General features: G+C 34.9%; 1 protein-coding gene and 1 long non-coding RNA gene across 3 annotated transcripts in view; one reads left to right on the top strand and one right to left on the bottom strand.

Annotated features, from left to right (window-relative positions):
- Positions 1 to 6,656, bottom strand: part of LOC146763665 (uncharacterized) — a 33,978-nt gene extending 27,322 nt beyond the window's left edge. Inside the window, exons 1-2 of the long non-coding RNA XR_014951191.1 lie at positions 6,152 to 6,656; positions 2,015 to 2,081 (exon numbers count right to left, since the gene is read on the bottom strand). This is a non-coding gene — a long non-coding RNA (uncharacterized LOC146763665). The remainder of the gene's footprint in view (positions 1 to 2,014; positions 2,082 to 6,151) is intronic.
- Positions 1 to 13,251, top strand: part of TRPM3 (transient receptor potential cation channel subfamily M member 3) — a 406,874-nt gene that overhangs the window by 72,464 nt on the left and 321,159 nt on the right. The gene's annotated exons all lie outside the window — the stretch shown is intronic.

Below are 13,251 nucleotides of genomic sequence, written 5' to 3'. Positions count from 1 at the left end.
GCTAGAGACATCTAGTGGTTAAAAAGAAAAAAAAAAAAAACACTCAGCGAATGGATAATTATAGCATGCTGAAACTCACATTAGCTATTATCAAAGTAGCACTACAAGGAGCATATGCAAAATGTCATAATAACAAAATTAACACTGATATATAATTAGAACTTTTCACTTTTGTTTTGAATGAATGGATTTAGTCCAATTGCTTATTTATTTTGAAAATATTGAAAAGTTACAAATTTTTTGACTCACCTTTCAAAGTAACTAGAATTGTAAATTTGTTCATAGATTAGTTCTGATTTTTTGCATACCTTTGGCACAGTACTGCTTCATTCCTAAGAATCTTATCACATTAAAGGCTAATTTGTGAGGTTGATGATAGATCTTTATTCAAATATTGCAGTAAAATATGAATGACAGCCTTCAGGTGCTGGCATCTAATTTTGTGAGTGTGGTTAACTTTAACTGTCATCTGGAAATTGTTTCAGTTTTACACCAGTACAAAATATTTGGCTTCCTGAGGAGAGCTGAGATAACTCTCTGGTGTTGATGCAGAGAAACAGAGTATACTTCTTTGTTTTGCTAGGATGAAAAATGGTCAGTTAAATACTGCCCTTCTTATTTTTCTCTTCCCACTTTTTGGTCCAAAATAATACTAAACTTACCCTTCATAGATAAATAATACTAAATATTAATACTAAAATTATACTTAAATACTAAAATACTCTTAAATTCCTTACCAGTCTATTTTGGAAAAAAAGCCCTAACAAACAAACCCAGCAAAATTAGGGCCCCCTTTGTGAATTCAGAGGTACTGTCAGCTTCTTTACCTGTATCTACTACTTGTGCAAGCAAAATGAAATGTAAGAGATACAATTTCTCTTTTGCAACTCACATGCTTGTTACATCACAACTTTCCACTAACAGGAAATGTAAGACTTCCTTCCACTAAAGGAAATATTTCAGAGATGAATAGCAATTTTATGCTTGCATTAATTTCTTGATCATAACCTTAATCAGTTCTGTTCAGTAACGGTCCTTCATTAACAATCTTATTGTATTACTGAAGATTCTTGAAACTTCATCAACTTCATCACTATCAACAGTCTTTTGTAATTTTTTTTTTAGGAACTGGTGACTCATAGATCATTGCTTGCCAGCTCAAAAGCAGGTCTGTCATGAAGACTGCTGACAAGACCAGGTGCTGAAGCTGGATCTAATACCTTTGCTTTTATAACAACACAGAGAAGCCACCAGGAATTAAAAAAAACCTGCTTGGTAGCTCTGCATCGGCAGGCACATTTCTTTATCTGATTTGGTATGATTTTTGATGGGCAACAATACATAAAACTTTGTTGGTTTGGTTGGGTATGGTTGGAGCTTTTTTGTTTGGTTTAGGTTTTTATGAGACCAAAAAAGGTGTGGGTTTATCTGCAGTTTGGTGGTGTCTATGGCAACACAGTGGTCTGCACACTCTAAATGATCTGTTGTTGTCTGCTGTGTTTTCTAGCTGAACAGTTTTGTTCTATCCAATTATAAACTGGATGTGGGAGCTGCCAGGAACTTATAAATAGGATTTTGTCTGATGTTCACTTTGGTAACCAAAGCTTTATCTGTTTCCTTGCACATCAGTTGCACCAATGCCATACAAACTTAAAAGATGTTTACTAGCATTTAATGATGAGTTTTAGTTGACTCTTTAATGAATTCTCTTGGGTTATTCTGTTTCCTCCTTTCCTTGGAAAGCTTCCCTGTGCCTAGAAGAGTGAAACAGTTTTTGTCTTGCAACTGTAATGAATAGCTGCTTGAGTGGAATTAGCTTGAGTGGACAAGCTATTGATGAACTCAATGTATTTCCTTCATTTAGCTTGTCCATAGCTGATGATACAGCCTTTCCTCAAGCCATTGATTTTATAGATTCTTCTTGTTTTCAGTATTTTTTGTAAAATATCTGATTTGTTTCAGCACAACAAACATTAATTTTAATTCCAGCTTTTGCTATTTTGATTTTGCTCACCTTTCTGGTTGTTGTTTTCTGAGAACTTTAGTTCCTTCCTGATACTCCAAGGATTTCCACAGGGAGGCTGCAGATGACAATACAGAAAGAAAAATCATGTTTTAGGAAACTGCTGCAATCTACTTTTTTATTTCTTATTTTGTTTCTGCTTCTAGCTATTATATTGTGGTTAACTTTAGTAGAATCTATAGTCAGAAAGTGTTCTCACATCAATGCTACTACAGTCTATTCCAACTGCTTCTTCGCCCATTAAAATGTTCTTTTAACAATAGGATTAAAATTATATTATTTTATGTTGAGCTGTAATTATCACTGACTAAGATTTAAGTGATTTACAAGGCCTAAAAGGAAAGATAAATGCTCTGCCTCAGAAAGGTGGATTTATAGCTTCAATTTTTGTCCAGATGGTACAACAGATGTCTCCTGCCAATCCTGCCAATAGCTTCTAATTTCTGTTTGTAATTCTGCTTTGAAGTTTTCTACATATGTAGATAAATATGGAAGCACTTTTGTGTTGTTTTTTTTTTTTGTTTTTGTTTCTTTGGCACAACTTGTTTGGGGGAAAGACACTGATCTATACAGGCAAGGTGAAAGTTGCTTTATGTTTATAAATTATTTTTGCTGCTACTTTACATCTTACTGACTAACTTAGCAGAAATAGAGACAGCTTGCCTAAAACATCAGTGGAGGATTAAATATTCCAGGAACACTTTAAAAACAATCTGTCAAAGCTTTCTCTTCTTCAGAGACTGGTAAAGCAGACTGTTTTCGATTCACTGAACAGGTTTCCCACAATGTGATTTTTCCACCTGATATGATGATAAGAGTTCAGACTAGAGTCCAAAATTCCAAATATGTTTCAGTTTGTTCTCTTTCATAAATGACTAATTCAGCTAAATATAGTTCAATTCTCCACATCTTGTAGTTTGCATAAAACTTATTTAGTAGACCAGGGTGGTTCACTGTAGGCGTTATGGTACCTGTGTTGGCAGGTAGGACTTCCCACATGTATTCTCTGTGCTGGGGGAAGTAGCACCCATCAGCAATCCAGTAGAGACCCATCTGCTGTCTATGCCCGGCCCCCCCGGCCCAGACTGACCCTGCCACAGTCTCCAAACCATATGCACAAATACATGCATTTAAAAAATTCTTCACTGAATTAAAATTACAACTGTTCACCTTGCCAAAACAGAGGTTGCACCACTGAACTTGAAGATTGCTTAGACACTTAAAGTGTTTGTATTTATGTATTTGTGTAAGTTCAGAACTAGCGCTTTTTTCTTTTTTTTTTTTTTGCTAATCCATTTTTTCTTTTAGTTTCATTTTTGTATTTTGTTAGATTGTTATTGCCAGAGTGTGACTCTTCACTGTAGAATTTACTCTCTATATGTAGAGCAAACTCAACAACTAGGTGTACAGAAAAATGTGCAGAAGGTCTCAGAATCCTGTGAGAACATCACTGGTTGGGTACAAGGGTCCTTCTTTGATACTTTATGAGAAAATATTGATGGGAATCATGAGAGATTACAGTACAAAGAACACAGTTGTGAAGGAATTTGTGGTGAATGACTGAAAATGGACATAAGCCTGTAGCAAATGGGAACAGAGAGAGTAGTCATAGGGTGAAAGCTAATGGTTAAAAAAATCACAAACAAACAAAAGAAAAAAAACCCTGTATTTCAAACATTAAGAAGCCAACAAGCCAGCCATGAAGTAAATCTGTTTTCTTCTCTTGCTGAAGCTTTGGTAAATTGTCCAATGTTACTTGTTAGGCCTTCTTACACAGATGTGTAAAACCTATGGAAATTTTCATTATTAACAGATCATTTCTGACTTGACTACACAATAAACCAGAACTGTGCAGAGGACAACAGTTTTCTTTTTATTACGCTCAAGTAAGGAACTCCAAAGTATGAAATGTTAATAAAAGTATTTTTCACTTAGATTATATCTTTAGACTTTGTATCACTCCTTGCCCTTACGTATTGATAAAGAAGAACATTTTCAAAAAATAGAGATTAAATTATTTTTCTGATTTTTCCCTTTTCTTTTTTCTTTATTTTTTTTCTTTTGTTTGGTTTTTGTGTTTGTTTTCATGTGTTTTGTTTTGTTGAGGGATTTTTTGGATGTTGTTTTTTGTTTTGGTTTAATTTCTTTTCTTTTCCCAGTGTTGTCTCCAACATAATGCTTTGGAAATGTTGCAGTTGTATTAAGTTTTGAAAAGTAAGTAATCTCATTTGAAGAGAATAAACTTATTTGTAACTACAGAAATGTGTATATGTTTCAGATGTTGGCACAAGTTTGCATATGAAGCTGTATGCAACTATGACTAGAATAGCTGAGAAATGCATTGGCCTAACGGCTTTAGACTTTTAAGTGTTGTGTGCAAGCATTCATACACCTAGATTTCTAGCTGGAAAACTAATTTTTGTTTCTCTTTGTTAGTTCAGATTTGAAGTTATGTAGACAAAAGCTGTAATGTTATGCTAAAGAAAAAATAAATTACAATTTAAAAATCTTAACTTGTCAGAGAAAGCTGTTTGTGTTGCAAAGAATGAATTCTGTCCTGCATTGGCATTATATTATGTACTGAAAGAATTTATTTCTTCACATTTTTCCATTAAAAATTATTGAAGTAAATTGAGTACTTTCATAGGCTATGGTGATATGTATACTACTTGTCTGTACAGCTGTTTTTGGAAAATTTGTTTTGAAAAAATATCTATCTGTCTCTATACAGAGTCATTTTCATTCTTTAAAAAGGTAATAATGCCTGGACTACTATACCTTCTTGTTAACATCAAACTAAGAGCATTTTGTACCAGAGATGCTACCCAAATGCCAAGCTGCTCTATGAGATCCATCTATCTACCTGGATATAGACATATGTGAAAACCATGAATTCTAGTTGGGTTTGGGATGCTGCCACCTGGGCACATAATTTGTTCTTAGTATTTTAAAGTATATTTGTGATCTTCACATTGCTGCCTGGTTACATTCTAAGTGCAGGTATTAGTAAATATAATTTTTCTTGAAGAATACTTACCATCTGCCTGTTAAGTCTTTTGAAAACTGTGTATACTTGCAAATTAGTTTCAAGCCAAAAAACTCACAGTGCATGATTTTATTTCTTGGTGTTCTGCCATGCTCCTACCTGTGCCTAAGCTTTCCTCTTAGAATATCAGGCAGGATGATTGACTAAAGGACAAGACAGAGAGATATGATTTTCAGGTCTCTAACAACCTTGCTAAATCTGGGCCGTAAGAGAAAGGTTGAGACATTTTTAAAAGATGTATAAATTAAAAGGTGGAAAAAAAGAAAACTAGGAGCACTTTCTAGAGGAGATGCTTGCAACATACTCATCTCTTCACTGCTGAGTTAGGGAGCCCACAATTAGTCAATAAATTGAACTTTTCATCTTACAATGTGCATGAGCCCAGTATTTGTATTTTTTCTCGTAAATATGCAGGAAGCTATATTCAAAGTTAAATTCAGGTGCTCTTGAGAGAGGATCTGTCTGTCAGCAGGAGAACTCCTTTTGAAGCTGTGTAAATGATGCTTTCCCTCCCTGTAGTCAGGAGATGTGATATAGTAGGAGACTCCTGGAATAGTTCCTAGAAAGGCTCCTCCAGAAATTATATTTTTCCTCCCCAGAAATGGCTTAAAATGTTTCTGGATTTTAAAATGAAACTTTTAATTTACCATACTATTTCAGTATTTCTGTGACATACTACAACACCTTTAGTTATCTCTCCTTAAAAACCTGCAGTATTAGAAATTGCAGTGCATTGTCCTTTTCAAATGGCAGATAAACTTTTCTGTAACTTCCTCATGTAATATCATACAACCTATTTCCAGAAATTAGATGTCCATGTTTAGGGAAGAGAATGGTATTCTTAGAAGTTTCTTGTGCTAAAAGACATGGCTATAATTTTTCATTTTCTTCAGAACATATTTAAAGTAGATCTTACATATATAGCTTTCAGTCAACACTAACTTTTACAAGCAGATATACTTTTTAAAATCTGTACTATGGCTAGTTTAATGACATGCAAGCTGGATTTTTAAAAATTTTGCTTTCTATTTTTTCTTCCATTTTTATTGATAAAGGAGATAAATATTCAGAAATCTTCTCACCTGTGTTTTGTGCCGATTTCTTGAGTGAAGCATTTTTGGAAACATTAGTTTTGATAAGCTGATATTGAAAAATCTCTTTTCTAATAGAAACCCACTCGCAGTATGTGTGTGTCTGGTTGACTTGGAAACAGTATTTCAGAAACAGTCTTAACATAGTCACACTTCACTGAATGTTCTGGCATCAGTGCCTGTGTCATTTTCATTTTATTGACTTAGGACCTGTCTCAGCAGCAGAGTAAAACCCTAAATCCCTAGAAGATTCCTTGGAAGTGAAAAATCTCGTGGAGAATTTCTTGTCAGCCACTAAGTCTTTTGGCTGAGGTTTCTTCCTGGTGTGTTTGCAGTGGTGGCTCTGAGGATACTTCGATGAACTAATTGTCAAAACACTTAATGACGTTTGCATCAGCAGAGAATATCAGGGTTGTCCTGCTGGCCTCTCCTGCTACTCTCTCCCCTCCTTATCCCATTTAGATGATATCCATTCTCCCCACTTGCAGTGCTGTTGCAAGTAAGGATACAAAAGAAAACCTTATGACAGTGATATGTTCAGCCTGTTCTAAAACATTTTCAGAGCTGTGGCTAAGAAAGACAAAGTAAAACCCCTCTCATTGGTACACTGAAGATGCTGGTTCCCAATTCTTATTCTTACAGTAACTAACCCTGATCTTTTCTCCTTTCTCTGCATCATTCCCACTGGTCATAGGTCAGTATACTCATCACAGTTACTATATATTAGTAATATGTAAAATTCCACATAATGCCCAAATCAACAACTACCTTCAGGAAGAACTTGTTGAAAAAGTAGTTTATACAGATAGGCTGCTTAAAAAAAAAGAGAAGGAGCTTTTCCCATGTGACTGCCAACAAAAGAGTGATGGAAGTGATCTATTTCCTAGAGGCTTTAGGTATTTGTCACTGAGTTTATAGAGATGTTGAACAGGCAGTGCAGTTGAATCCATCACAAATGTGCCCATCCATGGATGAGGCAACCCTGCAACCTGACATCAAAGAACTAAAGTCCCCATCACAGCATTGCTATTTCTGTTTCTCAATGCACATGTATTTGATGGCCTGTGTTCATTTTAAATCCAGTAATTTTCTGATTTTCTCCAGAAGGAATACATTTTAAATTGAGAATTGTGCTTATAACAAAAAACAATCTAGTGTAAGATTGATAGACTATCCTTGGGAACATCTGTTAGCATCAAATGTTAAATGAAAAGTTAAAAACTTTCAAATGCTGCATTTATTTCCTGTTACATTTCTAACAGAGTGTAAAGCAGGTGAGAGGAGGAGCCATTTGAAATAAAACAAAGCACTGAAATGTTTTTAAAGTGTTTCTGAATGGAATAAATTGTCAGAATAAAAAGATGTAAAATTAATAACTGCTTTTAACCACAAATATTAGATATACAAATCTACAAAGGAACATGTAACATGTTGTTTCAACAAATAAACAAAATCTAATGTTTCATACCAACATATTTTAGTTTCATTAGCTTCTGCAAAGTGAACCTAAATTAATTTTAAGGGTGCATATGATTACTTAAAATGTGGAACTAACAATAACCAACAAGGTATTGGACAATTCAGGTATCAACACACTCAAAATCTATGAAGTGAACTGAATGTTGTAGCGAATATATCTAGCTTTGCTGTAAAGATGAAACCAAAACTTTTGATATAAAAACACAACAGTAATACAACAAAAACTTCCAAGAATGTTAAAAATTTAACCATGTTCGAATATAGATCACCAGTAATTAAAGTGGAATTTTTAGGGTGCAATTCTTGACATTTTTGCAACATAATTTTAAGTTATTTAATTTTAAAATTATTTTTTCAATCAAGTAATTAATGATATTTGACTTTTTGAAAGTGTAAGATAATTTACCATTATGAACTCTACATAATGCCACTGAAATAATGAACAGAGCCATTTAATTTTTTGCACTGTGCAGAGCAGTTAATAGCAGACAAACAGTATCAGACAAATCACACAAAATATGTAGATCTAATGCAGAGTACCATTCATAAAAATATAAGGTCATATGTTTCTACTGAGAATGTCAATATCTTTCCACACACCTACTTTGCTAAGTCATAGGATGAAAACAGCAGCAACTGTTTTCACTCATTTAAAATATCAGTGATAGAAGTAGTCACCCAAATACCTAGGGAAAATATATTTTATGTCTGGGAAGACTAGCTACAGAGCATAATCTTTATTTCTGGCCAGCACTACTTTTTAATCACTGAATAAAAAGCCTTTATGCCAAGAGAAGCAGAAATTGAAAATATTACCTTACCTATTGCTAAAAATGAGTTGCACATCTATCTTATCAAGGAGGCCTAAACATCTTTATTATGAGGTTTTATGATCTCAGACCTGTTATTTTAAGTTTTTGGTTTTTATTATTATTTCTATCAGAAGTTATTTGAAGAGATATATGAAAGGACATACACAGAGTCTTCACTGATAATCATGCAACAAATCTATGTGATTGTAGGGTAAGATCATAGGGTAATTAACATTGGCAGTGACTTCAGGAGGTCTTCTAGTCCAACTACCTGCTCAAACCATGTGAGGCAAACTCATTTTAAGGTGTGTTCTAAGAACAAGCAAAGGCTTCAAAGCTTTTCTTCCTCCCCTTATTTTCCAGAAGACTCTCATTAGGTTTAGTAAATGTTTCAGAGGCATAAATCAGAACTTTACTTTTAATAGGTATTCTGAACATTATTAAAAATTCTCACTTGTGAATAGCAAGAAATATAATTAGGGCCTAAGAATGAAGTGTATGTTACTAAATGGCTGTACCAAAGATCTCATTTGCTTGCTGTTACAGTTTTAGGTGTTGAACATTTTCTGAAATGATAGTGCTACTATACTCAAAATTTTAAAAAAGACATTGTTGAATCAGTCTTCTCACACAATGCTTGGATTGTTTCCCCTCTGTCTTATTCTTTTTATGTTACACAAAAAACACTGAAAACAGAATAACCACTGGATTGAAATTAAAAGAAGGAAAAGTTTCTCAACTGCTTCTGTACAGATTTCTTTCTTTATAGCAGGAAGAATTTTTTGAAGAATTTTCCAGGGGTGGAAATGCAAGAACCAGCAATACTTTATTCTGAAGAGAAAAAGTTACTATTTTCTTTTTGTCATCTGCACTGTTTATTAGTTTTAGTACTATCCATCCAAACAGTAATAACTGAATCACAAAACCATATGCTGTTACAGATGAAGAATTTTATTTTTAGAATTAGATTAAGTCCTTTCATTCTCTGTTAAATCCAGTAACTGTATTTCTTGGGATATTTCTACATATCTGAGAATCACAGAAATTTTTGAAAATGGACACTTCTGCTTTAAACATTGATTTTTTTCATCCCTAATTTAGTCCAACTAATTCAATAATTTGCTATATTCTTTTTTCCTCCTTTCTAGTACTTCTCACAATCTTCCACAAAGATATTTTCATTTGTGCAATTTCCTCTGTAGATTTTGCAAATCTTATGGTAAGAAACCAGCAAAGTTATTGTGGAAAACATATGATAAATCCAAACAACCAAAAAACACTTGCTGCTGGTCATACTGAATTTCTGTCTGATTGGTAGTGGGCTTTTGGAGAAGTGGAAATTAGGGAGAGATTGTGTGAGGTTTTGCTTCTCAATCCCTCTTTTCCTCCTGTTTCTCCACCCAATTCAAGCTATGGTCCCTGATGATTTTCCATTTTATTTTGGCTGGTAAAAAAGCTGTATATTGTTGGCAAAGTGCATTATTTGTCTGCTATTCTATTTTATTTCCTTACCTTTTTCCTTTTTGTATCTCGTTCTGTGGAAGGGAGGAGATGACATATTTAATTTCTGTTGTCCTAAATATTTACAGTGAGGTTGAATTTTTGCTTATCTGGAAGAATTAGTACTGGAAAACAGATATTGGTTTCCTCAAAATTTGGCAAGCTCTGAAACCCTGGACTCCGAATAGTATGACTATTCCAAAAATAATATTTCTCTGTGTACAATACAATTTTTTAATGCACCACCATCTTTTAAGGTGGTGTTTCTAATGTTGATCTTTTTTCCATGCTTCTGTCGCATGTGACTCTGTTGTTCTTGGACTGAGGTTGGCAGATGCTTCAGACTGCTTAGGGATCACTAGCTCATTTTTACAATTGGCAGAGGCCATGATCAAGGAAATAGACCTATTGAGATGAGATAACTGAATATAGAAAATTTTAAAAAATTTCTGAATAAATAGGACAAAGGAGTGCTGAAAGTACAGAAAAGGAAAACAGGAATACCCAAGTCATCGAAGAAATCGTGACTGACTCAACACAGCATGGTCTTGGTTCAGAAACCAATTTTGCATTAAATATATGGGTTTAGCATTTTTCTCACTGGAAAATCTTTTAAGTGCTAGTTCTGTTGACATCTATTAACTTTGCTACAGATTCAAATTTGAAATATTCAAATTTTTATTTGATAATTTCAGAATACTGACATTAGCAATTGAATTTTTTATAAAACAAAAACTGTACAAGGATCCCTTCAGCAGCATTTAAAACAGTATTACCAGAGAAGTAGCTATTTAACAACAATGCACTCTATCTTGAGAAATGTAGAAGAAAATGCGACTAAGGCTATTAAAAATACTGATTCTTCCTTTAAAACTGGAATTCACTGGTCACAGTTTCATGGATTACTGTATTGAATGCAACACAGGCACATTACTGTATTCCATGGAAATCAGTTTTGTTAAACAGTTGCTCCTACTTATAAAATTAAACATTTAGATCTTCAATGAATTTGCATCTCTGTATGAGATCTTATGTTCATATGATAGAAGTCATGCTTCAGTGGATTCTGAAAAATGTATCTAAATGTGATCTTTCAAAATCCTTTTCTTCTGTGTACTGCAAATGTGTTTGTTTTGATGCCTAAACTTTTTAAACACTTTCTCCTAATACACTGATAAAATAGCATTCATTGTTATGAATATACAAATATCTGGTGCAAGTTAATTACTTTTTTTTTTTTTTGTTTTGGCCCCCATATAAAAATTTAAGCAAAATTCAGCAGCATCTGGTTCTGCTAGTTTAAAAAGCTGAAGTTCTTCTCAGAAGATGTCTATGAAGCTCCTTTCCCATGTTACTCACTCATAGGATTTTTTTTGGGCTTTTGTCCTAGAGGTTTTTAGTTCTATTGTTACTTTTAGGACATTTTGGCAACATAATTACCAACTACCAACTCTTTTGAACACTCAAGGCTTTTTTCCCAAAGAAACCTTAAAGTAAGTAATTGGTGTGACTAGTATTTTGCAGAAAAAAATCAGTCATACTGAATGAAAAAAAAAAACCAGTGAAATTGGGACATAGCTGTTTCCAGCTTCTACATAAAGAAAATTCAAAGTCAGCTTTTTCTGAATAAATACTGAAGTAAAATATGAAATCAATTTCCCTATGAGAGACTTGGGTAGGTGTTAAAATATTAGGCAGAAGGAACAAATTTTTCCATTGTCATGCAAATAGATTTTTGGTTTTTGACAAAATGCTTCACAACCAGATTTTATCTTCCTATTCTAAGCTTCTGTCAGAAAATAATACACCCACTCTCTGCTATACTTTTCCAAAGATTTTTATGATATTTGCCCCCTCATATTGTCTGTGTGTTGCACTTTGTGGCAAAAATATCTTTGTATGGTAATGAATTGTAGATCACTTGATAACATTTTGTAGGGAAAGATTTTAGGACACACCTAATATTTGATTATGGAAAATTATACAGCTATGACAATTTAATATACTGAAATATATCTAGAACTATTAGTAGTGCTAAATTATTCTTACTATATAAATTTTCTCAGTATTTTAATTTCCAAATTCACAACTACAGGAATGAAATTAAGCTTTTCTGTCAGGGAAAGATGTGTAATGTTCTTTGGCTCCATTCCTGAACTCCAGTTCATGAGTTAGTGTGAATAAATTTGGAAGTAGGTTGCTAGTTGCAATGAGCAGGGACCTGCCCAAACCTGCAGACTGGCCTTGAACACTCCCAGGGATGACCCCATATACACACCCCATGTACAGAAGCTGTGTATACAGCTTCTCTGTGGATGTGCCAGTGCCCCATCAGTAAAGAGCTGTGTGTGTCCACCCTCACAGTAAAGTTTCTTCCTAGTATTTAATACCAATCTACCCTGCTTCAGTTTAAAGCCATTCTCCCCTTGTCCTAGCTCTATCTGCCCTTTAAAAAGTCCCCCTCCAGCTCTGTTGTAGCCCCGTTAGGTACTGGCAGGTGCTCTAAGGTCTCTCAGAGCCTTCTCCAGGTTGAAGAACTCCAGCTGTCAGCCTGACTTGGTAGGAGAGGTGCTGCAGCCCTGTTAGCATCTTTCTTACCCTACTCTGGACTCACTCAAGCAGGTCCACATCCTTCTGATGTTGGGGTCCCCCAAACTGGACATGAACTCCAGCAGGGTCTCACAAGGGCAGACTAGGGAGGCAGAGTCATCCTCCCTTACCCTGCTGGACGCCCTGCTCATACTGCAGCCCCAGGTACAGTTGGCATTATGAGCTGTAAGTGTGCATTGCTGAGACTTGTCAGGCCTTTTGGCCATAAAACTATCAAAATTCTTCTCCTTAGGACTACTTTACATCCATTCTCTACCTCACCTATTCTTGCTCTTGGAATTGCCTTGACCTAGGTGCAGGACCTTGTGCTTGGTCTTGTTAAGCATCGTGAGGTTCACACAGACCTGCCTCTCAAGCCTGTCCAGGTCCCTCTGAATGGCATCCCTTCTCTCCTTCCCTATTGTGTGGATCACACTGCAGAGTGTGTTCTGTCCATGCTGCCAAAAAAGATATTAAACAGCAGTTCCACCCCCTGAGGAACACTGCTCATGGCGACCCTCCATCCAGATACTGAGCAATTACTACAACTCTCTAAGCACAACTATCCAACCCAGTCCTTATTCACTGGGTGGTCCATCCATAAACCCATGCCTCTCCAGTTTTGGGGTAAGGGTATCATGCAGGACAGTGTCGAATGCTTTGCACAAGGCCAGCAATTGCTCTTGTATTATCTTCTCTTTGTTTCTTTAA

This window comes from Lonchura striata, chromosome Z (genome assembly GCF_050655825.1).
Source record: "Lonchura striata isolate lonStrDom1 chromosome Z, ASM5065582v1, whole genome shotgun sequence".
In the NCBI taxonomy this organism is placed as follows: Eukaryota; Metazoa; Chordata; class Aves; order Passeriformes; family Estrildidae; genus Lonchura; species Lonchura striata.
Note: the sequence above shows the minus strand (reverse complement) of the source record. Positions and strands in the feature narration are given on the sequence as shown.